This window comes from Lemur catta, chromosome 2 (assembly GCF_020740605.2).
Source record: "Lemur catta isolate mLemCat1 chromosome 2, mLemCat1.pri, whole genome shotgun sequence".
Classification (NCBI taxonomy): domain Eukaryota; kingdom Metazoa; phylum Chordata; class Mammalia; order Primates; family Lemuridae; genus Lemur; species Lemur catta.
This window is the reverse complement of record NC_059129.1, coordinates 28,102,680-28,113,038: the sequence shown is the minus strand read 5'-3', so window position 1 is coordinate 28,113,038 and position 10,359 is coordinate 28,102,680.

Genomic DNA, 10,359 nt, shown 5'->3' with positions numbered 1-10,359 from the left:
GTCTCCCCAAGCACAACCGGGGGCCGCGGAGTCCTGTCCCTTTCCTATCCGCCGCTAGGAGGACAGCCCTGGCAGGCCACACCTGATGACAGTGTTCGCTGACCAACTCTAGGAGGGACTCCTGGAAGAGGCACCCACCCCTCCCCACTGACTCCGATTTCCAAACAGCCCATTCATCCTGGGGCGGGGGTGTGGCAGCGGTTGGAGGAGGACCCCCATCCTGCTCCCCCAGTCCAGGGCCGGGATGGGGGACCCCCAGCGGCGGCGGCTACCGCAGCGGAGGCCCCTGCACAGGAAGAAACGCATGTCTGTCTCCCTCCCGCTCTGCCTCGGGTTTCGCACTTCCCTTCCTGGGGACAATCTCGACCTTCACCGTGAAGGGCCTTTTGCAAACACATACACACGCACATGTATTTTTGGAAGAAGGGGAAAAATTCCAAGAGAACCTCTGCTAGGGTTAAAAATGAAGCGAAGATTATATTAAGAGTGAAAGGCGAGCGGGGCGGCGCGGGCGCAGACAGAGGGCCCTTTCATCCGCCCGGCCGCGCGCCGCGGGCCGCTGCCAACACAAACGCGGGCGGACCCGAACCCGCGGAGCGCCGGCCGCGCTGCCAGGCCGCGTCCCCGCCCGCCCGCTGGCGCCGCTCCGCGTTTCCGCTCTGCTGACGCGCTGGAATCGCCGGCGGCCGGGCGCGGGGACTCGGGCCGCGCGGGGAGAGCGCCCGGCGGGGGCGCCCGAGGGTCCCCTGCGCGTCCCGGAGCCCCCAGGTCGGGGCTGGGAAGGTCCCCCCCGCCGCCGGGCCGCTCGTCTCCTCCCGGCCCCCCGCGCGCCGTGGGTGCTCTGTGGGCTCGAGGCCGCCTCCTCCGGGCAGCGCGCCCGGGTCGTGCCTCCGCTGACCCCCCGCAGGCGGTACCCGGGGCTTGTCAGGCCCGAGCGCCCGGTCCCGCCACTCGCTCCCACGGAAATCCCCGGGGCAGGGTGGCCCAGTGGTTCGCCACCCGGGCCTCCAACTCCCGTAATGTCGGGAAAGTCATTTAACCTCACCGGGAAAACGGGCGCAGTCCAGTCGGTCCCGCGCCGTGGGCCCCTGTGCGGCTGAGGCCAGGCTGTGGCGGCCCTTTCTCTGCGGGACCCTCACCCCGGGCCAGGGCTTCGCTGCCCAGACCCTCCCCTCATGGAGGAGTCATCTCTGTGCTCCGACTGGGGCGCAGCCTGGCCCGGCCCGCCCCCGGCCCCAGTTCCACGACTCAACACTGGCTCCCGCCTGATGCAGAGGCGGGTGCTAACCCAGCTGGCCAATCAGAGACCACCACCCACCTTCTGATTGGTTCAGGGATGAGCAGCGACCCAAGCTAAGCCAATCAAAGCCTTCCCTGGGCTTTTCCCCGGAAGCCCACAGCGAATGTCTGGGTCTCAGTACTTGGGTGAGGCTGAGGCTGCCTAACAGTCCTCGCCCTGCCACCAGCAGGAAGCCTGCTGCAGGGAGAAGCAAGGAGGACCACACAGGCGAGCAGAAGTGAGATGCAGCCAGTGAGGGGTGAGAGAGCGGAAGACTCAGACAGACAGAGACAGGGAAGTTATCCTCGGTCCCTAGGATCCAGCTGTGCCTGCAGAGAGTGCCACCGTTGGACCGCCTGTGACTGCAGGCAGTCCATTCTCTGTTTGTCTGAGCCAGTTTAAGTTGGGTTTCTGTCCGTTGGAATCAAGAGTCCCACCTAACACCCGCACCACTATCTGTAAAATAAAGCCCGAGCCCTTGGACATGGTATCTCTGGCCCTTGCAACGTGCAGCCTGCTTCTCTGTCTATCCTTGGGTCCCCTTACCCTTGTGCAGCACTTTACCATTTACAAAGGACTTTCATAAGCATGATCTGAGGTGCTCCCCACCACAACCTGGGTGTCAGATAAGGAAACTAAGACCTCAGTATGAAGTGCCATATCCCAGGTCACACACGAAGGGATGGGAATGAACTTGCAGGCCAGTCACCTCAGAACACAGCCACTCTCCCACCTGCACCCTCCTTCCCTCCCACCTCACCTGAGGACCAACTGGGCCTAAACCCCACACTTGGGTATCTGTGCAGAGCAGTGTGCCTCCAGTGCTCCCCCCTCCTCTGGCAATTCAGTCCTTTGATGCTCAGTGTGTGTCCACCTCCCCTGAGGTGCTTTCTGCAGGAACCCCTCCCTGTCCTAGGGCCTGCACTGGCCCCAGGCATCGGTCACTTGGGCTCTAGACCTTGTGGGCTGGGTGGCTGCACTCTATCTTGCTCCCCCATGTGCAGAGTCAGGTGCTGGAGGCAGGAGCCTGCCATATGCCTCTTTAGATCTCCTTTCCGAATATTTAGGAGGCAGAAGCCACAGGATGTGACAACTAATGAGATTTGGGAAGTAAGGTGAGAGAGGAGTCAAGCATGGTAACCCCAAGGTTTCTAGAGTAGATGTTATCACTAACCAACCTCAGGAAGGTGAGAAGAGGCCCAGGTTACCCAGGATGGACCAGGAAGGAGTGGTCCCAAATGCCCCTGAGGGTAAAGAGCTAAGGTCCAGGGAGGGTGGGGCTGGGGGAGGAGGTTTGGGAAGCTCCAAGGTAAAGATGGAGGCTGAGGCCTTGGGAGTCAAGGAGTTTATATATGAACTGTTCATGTGGAAGAAAAGATGACCAAGGACAGAACCCCAACATTTAAGGAACGGGCAGAGGAAGAGGAAGAGGACAAAGAGGTGGAGAAGAGGAGGAAGGTCAGTGAAGGAGACAGAAGAATAGGAGAGTGACTTGTGAAAGCCACAGGAGAAGGAATTTTAAGAAAGGATTGTTGAAAAGTGGCACATGATTTCGGAGGCCTATGGAAAGAGGACTTCTTTCTAGAAGGAAGGTACCCACTGGACAGGTAACTAAGGAGTCCCTGGGGGCCTAGCTCAGAGGAGTCTGACAGCAATGGGCCAGAGACAGCCACCGATGGGGAAGAAGCTGAGAGAGCCTGTGCAGACAACTTGGCCCAAAGGCCTGGCAAATTTGGGTTTAACAAACATTTCCCAGGCCTACACATCTGTAGGAGAACCAAAAAACGTTATTGAGAGACATTAAAGAAGACCTAAATAAATGGGAAGAGATTCATATTTATGGATTAGAAGACTTAATATTGTTAAAATGGCAATACTCCCCAAAGTGGTCTACAGATTCAAAGCAATCCGTGTCAAAATCCAGCTGCCTTTTTTGTAGAAATTGACAAGTTTATCCTAAAACTCATATGGAAAAAAGCAAGGAAAACAGAATAGCTAAAACAAAATTAAAAAAGAAGAACAAAGTTGGAAGAGTCACAATTCTTGATTTAAAAAATTTACTACAAAGCTACAGTAATCAAAACTGTGTGGTACTGGCATAGAATAGACACAGAGATCACTGAAATAGAATTGAGAGTCCAGAAATAAACGCATACATCTATGGTTAATTGATTTTCAACAAGAGTGCCAAGACTATCCAATGAGTTTTACTAATCTCCTTCTATAAATATGCTGGGAAACTGGGTATACACATGTAAAAGAATAAAGTTGGGCTCCTACTTTATAGCATGCATAAAAATTAACTCAAAGGGATCAACAACCTATATATGTAAGAGCTAAGGCTATAGAACTCTTAGAAAAACACAACTGGATAAATATTTATGACCCTGGATTTGGCAATGATTTCTTAGATAAGACACCAGCAGCACAAGCAACAAAAGAAAAACAGATAAACTTGGACTTCATCAAAATTTAAAATGTTTGTGCTTCAAAGGATACCATCAAGAATGTGAAAAGACAACCCACAGACTGGGACAATATTTTTGTAAATTATAAATCTGATATGGGACTAGTTTTCAGAACATATAAAGAACTCTTACAACTCAATGATAAAAGGCCAAATAGCCCAATTAGAAAGTGGGCCAAAGTTCTAAAAAAGCATTTCTCCAAGGCAGATATACAAATGGCCAATAAGCACATGAAAAGATGTTCCACTTCATTTGTCATTTGCTTTTCTTGCAAATCAAAAGCACAATGAGATACCACTCCACACCCACTAGGATGGCTCTCAAACAAGAAAAGAAAAGAACAAGTGTTGTCAAGAATGTAGAGAAATAGGAACCTTCATACATTGCTGGTGCGGATGTAAAATGGTGCAGTTGCTGTGGAAAACAGTATGGCAGCTTCTCAAGAAGTTATACATGGAGGCTGGGCGCAGTGGCTCACGCCTGTAATCCTAGCACTCTGGGAGGCCAAGGCAGGAGGATCGCTCGAGGTCAGGAGTTCGAGACCAGCCTGAGCAAGAGCGAGAACCCATCTCTACTAAAAATAGAAAGAAATTATCTGGACATCTAAAAATATATATAGAAAAAATTAGCTGGGCATGGTGGTACATGTCTGTAGTCCCAGCTACTTGGGAGACTGAGGCAGAAGGATTGCTTAAGCCCAGGAGCTTGAGGTTGCTGTGAGCTAGGCTGATGCCACGGCACTCTAGCCTGGGCAACAGAGCGAGACTCTGTCTCAAAAAAAAAAAAAAAAGTTACAGATGGAATGACCCAGCGATTCCATTCCTAGTATAGACCCAAAAATAATTGAAAGTAGATGTTTAAATTTTAAAAATACATGAATATTCATAGAAGCATTAGCCATAACAGCCAAAAAGTGGAAACAAACCAATGTCCACCAACGAATGGATAAACAAAAGTGGTAGGTACATCCATACAATGCAATATCATTCAGACATAAAAAGAAATTACATATTGCTTGATCCATGCTACAACATGGATGAACTGTGAAAACATGCTAAGTGAAAGAAGCCAGACACAAAAGGCTATGTGTTCTGATTCCATTTATAAGAATTATGCAGAACAGGCAAATGCAGAGGCAGAAAGCAGATCAGTGACTGTAGGGCCTGGGGGACAGATGCGCGGGGAGTGACTGCTGTGCGTTTGGTGTTTCTTTTTGAGGTGATGAAAATATTCTGGGATTAGATAGGGTGATGGTTGTACAATATTAGGAATATGCTAAAAAAAACCCCACTGAATTGTATGTACATCTTAAGAGTGAAATTCATGGTATATGAATGATATGTCCATTTTTTTTAAAAAGGCAGAAGAATATATGAAGATGTCCTCTTGTGAAAATCATTCTCTCTCCTGGAGGCATAACAGGAATTGCCACCAGCGAGAAGGGACTGGGAATGAGCGAGGGGAAAGGGTGGGAGCGAGGGCACTTGGACATCAGTTTTGAATCACGTGAATGGGCTCCATTTTCAATACATAAATAAATAAATAAACGTGTCTGGTTCTGGACTAAAGGGGGAGGCAGGCTTGCAGGAGCGTCACATTTGGAAGGAGGGACCGGCCGTGCATGGAGGTAGAGGATGGCGGTGGCAGAGGCAGGGAAGGACCCCAGGAGGCGAGGGCGGCAGGGATGCAGAAGGAGCGGGCCACAGGAGGGTTATTTCCTGCCCGACGGCCTTTGCTTCTCTGTGGAGGGGCAAAGCCCCTGGGCCTGGAAGAGGCGTGGGGTGCCCGGCGGGGAAGGGGCACCTGAGAAGGGCGAGGCTGGGAAGGGCCTCCGCATGGGATCAGAAAGGAGCCGGTGACGCATGAAAGGGCTGCTGAGTAATTCTGAGGTTGGAAACGCACCGTGGTGACTCTCACATCTATTCCACCAGCTTGAGTGAGGCTCTTTGTGAGGCCGGAACACTGTGCTATTGACGGGGGCGAGCTATCGGCTGTGGCCACGCCGGGTCGGCCATCCAGGCGCCTGTCTTGCGTTCCAAATGCGGGAGGCAGGGCCCTGTGCACTGGGGCTGGCGGTGCCCAGCCCGAGGGGAGGTGCAGGGCCAGGGCATGACCCTGTGATGGCCCGTTCTCTAAACTGGGCTGGGGACTTGAACTGGTCCTCATCCCTGGGCTGGGGACCTGAATTGGTTTGGGGCCACAGAAAAAGTGGCTGACATTGTTGAGGGCCTCAATCCTCCCAACCAACTCTGATTTTTCTGACAAATCTTCATAACTGAGTTTTAAGCCCTCGCTGCATTTCTAGCCAAATGGCTGCTTTCTGAGGCCACTAGGGCTCTCCTGACTGTGTGTCTGGCAACGTGCAGGGTGCACCTGAGGACCTCATCAAATTCCATGTTCACAAGCAGCACGGAGGGAGGTGGCCCTGTTGTCCTATGTGGAGAAAAGGAGTCATGGAGCAGGACTTTGTTCTACGTGCCCCCTGGGCACTTCCCTGGGCTGGAGACCTCAGAACTGCAGCCTGTAGACCCCCCTGGGTGTGGGGGATGTGACCTGGCACAATTCAGGGCCCTTCCTGCCTTGATGGGGCACTGTCTCCGGTCCCCATCTCTTGCCACCGGCCCTGCCCTGCCCTTTCAGCTGTTGCTGCACCCCGTGGCTCATGCGGAGCTCACAGTCATCTGGGTTTGTCTTTTCGCTTTTTTATTAAGGGTCCTGAACCAGATTGGTCTGCACAGCGGACCAGTGCAGCTCTCAGCACAAGCCACCTGTTCTGCATTGTCATTCTGTCTTGCCCCCAGGATTCCATGAGGCATGAGGTCAAAAAGCCTCATTGAGATCCATTTAATCCTTCAATAAACCAGGGCTCTGGTCTATCAGACTGTGCTGGGGAATGAAGATTCAAAGGCAAGTAAAATATTGTCCCTGCCCTTAAGGAGCTCCCAGCCTCGGGGAAGTTTGGCCAGACCATCTGGAATCCGTGGTGTGATTCGAATGAGGGTTCTGGGCACTGAAGAGGCAGTCATGTCAGAGTGGTCAGGGAAGGCTGCCTGGAGGAGGAGCTTAAGCTCTTTTTTCTCTTCAGGTCTGTGCACGTATTAATATTTTTAACCACCTTATACATGTGTTTTTTTTGTTTTTTGTTTTTTTTTGAGACAGAGTGTTACTCTGTTGCCTGGGCTAGAGTGTCATAGCATCAGCCTGGCTCACAACAACCTCAAACTCCTGGGTTCAAGTGATCCTCCTGCCTCAGCCTCCTGAGTAGCTGGGACTACAGGCACAGGCCACCACGCCCAGCTAATTTGTTCTATTTTTAGTAGAGACAAGGTCTCACTCTTGCTCAGGCTGGTCTCGAACTCCTGAGCTCAAGTGATCCTCCCGCCTCGGCCTCCCAGAGTGCTAGGATTACAGGCATGAGCCACCACACCTGGCCCATGTGGTTTTTGTATAAGGAAATTAAAATGTTTTTTAAAAACATGAGCAAGACATATGTTAACATCAAGCAAAGAGGAAAGTTTCTGTGGTTTTATTTGGCTTGGGGAAAGGGAAATTCACTTTTGTGCCGAGTGACCCCTTTACCATGGCTGTCGGGGCAGCTGATGGTGAGCTGGGGACTCATGTGTCTGGACTCCCAGGTCCTGCCATCTTAGGCTTGGGATCCTGCGGGCTGTTCTGCTCAGCTGGGAAGAGGCTTGGGGGTGTGGTCCAGGTGGCGCGAGCGGCACATTGGGAAGGCAGAGGGCAGGACAGGTGTGAACAGCAGGCACCGAGAGAGGCCGTGCTCCTGTGCTAAATTAGGGAGTTTCAACTTTATCTCAAAGGCTGCTGGGAGCGACTGAAGGACTTTCAGCCAGCGCAGGACAGGGATAGCAGGTGGAGAGGGGAGGCCGTGGGGACAGTGTGCAGTGATCCAGGTGAGAAGGTGTTAGCGTCCCATCCAGGCAGGGCAGAGAGACGAAGAGCAGGGGTGGGGACAAGGGACTTAAAGACACGAAGCCCAAGGCGTCAGAGTGAGCGAATGGGGCAGAGTGGAAGGGAGACAGCAGGACAGTGTCTTGGCTCAGGGGCCTGGGCTGGGGGCAGGTGGAGGGAAAGGCGTTCGCTTCCTTATGCTGAGGTGCTGAGGTCCACTCCGTGTGGGGGCTCACATACTAGGCAGGGGTCCTTCCAGTGACAACAGCATTTGGCGAGCCTCTTCTCCAAGGACAGGTGGTGGCCCTGGCATACCACCTCCCCCAGCCCCTGCCACTTACTTATCTCTCTCATAATTTACCTCAAAATGGAGTTAGAAACCAACAGGTAAGCATCAGGAATTAGGGCCCAGATTCAATCAGCATTCATTGAGCACCCACTGTGTACCCAGCATGGAGTGAGCAGCAGCTCCCCCTGGCACAGGCCTCAAAGGGTCACCGAGGGCCTCTAGGGCAGAGCTGTGGGCGGAAGTAAGTTCAGGGCTCCTCCAGCGATGCCCGTGGCCACTTTCCAAAGCAGCCATTTGTCTGCAGTCTGTGCCCCGCTGCTCTTCTTGTCTCCTGGATTTCTCCAAGAGCAGCTGCCAAGCCCACCATCCCCCGCAAGCCCCTTCCCTTTGGGAGGGTTCACTGTCTGGGTCTAAATGTTCCCTGTGCCGGGAAGGCAGCTCTGCCCCACTGAGGGGGAAGGGGGAGTGGGATGGGGGAAAACGGAGATTTGCCTCAAGCCCCCCACCTCAGCTGCATCTTTAGCTTGAACGGTTGTAAATTAAGAATATCACATTTGTAAAAAAGATGAAATCCTTTTAGTTTATTACAATATTTATATCATGCCATATTGTTATTTATCTGCTGACATTTCTTTCTAGAACGTTTGCCTCCTAGGCCCAAAACGTGTGTTTGTGTGCAAACACACGTGCACACGCACGTAAGGGGCATTGCTTAACCTGTGCTTGGATGAAGTCTGGTTCTCACCGTCATGAGGACGGCTCACGCCTGCGCTGGTCAGAGCACTTAGAGAGGTCGAGGTAAGCCCCTTAGCCAGGTCATGCCAGAGCAGGTGCCAAGAGAAAGGCTCAGTCTCGTCCCTCCAGCCAGCCTAACCCCTGAGCCTGGGACAGAAGGCGCCTCCAGGACTGGTTTTCACTGGGACAGGAGCCCTCAGCCTGACACAGCCTCGGGACAGTCCTGGCTGCCACCTGCCTCAGGTGCTCCAGGCTCTGCTCCTGCCGCTCTGCCCCTGCGGCTGCGCGTAGGACTGGCTATACCTGCTGCCTTTCCCCGCTCTCGGAGGGCAGGACGGTCTCTGTGAGCCGGGTCCCACACACCCTTTCCTGGGGACGGGGTTCAGCAGTCGGGTGGCAGAAAGAGGCCAAGTGCCCTTCCCAGTAACTGCGCTGGGCACACAAGCCCCGGCCACTGGCGGAGATGAGGTGGGCCTTAATGCTCCCCCGGGGCCACCAGGCCTACCCAGAAAGCATGGAGTGGGTTATGTCGCCATCTATTGCCCAGTCCGCTCAGCAAACGTCAGCCTCGCCCTTGTGAGCTCAAATCCTTTTTAGGGGACAGAAACTGGCCTCAGGTGGCGCGACGGGAGCTCCTCAAGAGCCTGGTGGAAAAAGCCCACGGATCCAAGTTGGAACCGGGTCCACCTCAGTTCTACCTGTGTCACCTGGGCCAGTCCCAGGGCCTCAATGCCCCCCCCCAGATGACCATCGAGATTCCACTGGGGGGGGCGGGGCTGGAGAGCAGGGGCCCTGAGCCGATGGTCCCACTACCACCCAGGTGAGTAGGAAAAGCAGCTACCGAGTCCCAAGTCCTGGCTTGGACAAGTGTCTGAAGCTCTCTAAGCCAGCCTTTCCTGTCCTTGCTAAGTACAGACGCTGCTGGTGGCCTCCAGGGTTGGGGGGGAGCAAACTCCAGCCCTGCTGTGAGGCCCGACCCACAGGGGCAGCAGCCACTACCCGTCATCACAGCGCCCAGGCTGAGATACCCACAGCAGACGCATCTCGCAAGCACACACCACGGTGCACACGAGCACGGCTGCCGACGGGAGCGGGCATGGAGACGAGAGGACGTGAATGAACAGGAAAACGTGAGGCCTGCTCACGCTGGGGGGGTGGGCGTGCCGGGACCCCACAGCACAGTTAACTCTGCCCTCTGCACCAGGGCTTAAAAGGGGACAAAACCCCGAAATCCAGCTCAGGTGAAGAGTGGTTTTACTAAGAACAAACTGGTGTGGCTGGACTTCAGTGTCACCGGAAGGCCACTTCAGTGCCACGTGCTGATGCCTGAGTTGGGGGCCTCTCACAAGTTCTTTTCTGGAGCCAGTTTCCTTGTTCTTCAGGGATCACATCTCCCCGGCAGGAACAGAAGCCACCACTGTCCCACAGACCCACGTGTGGTGAATAAGGGGCAACCGGTTCGCCTTCCTGCCAGGTTGCTGCAGGGGCCCCGGCACAACCCCCCAACCCATCCTCTAGTCTACATGGGAACCAGGTAGTTTTCCCTCTCATTCTTCAATTACACTTAGAGTTCATGGATACATCTTAAATTGCACAGAAGCAGCCAGGAAAACCACAGGACCCCCCAGCCCCCCATGCTGTGCTCGCCAGTACCAGGTCTGCGCCAGCGACTCTCC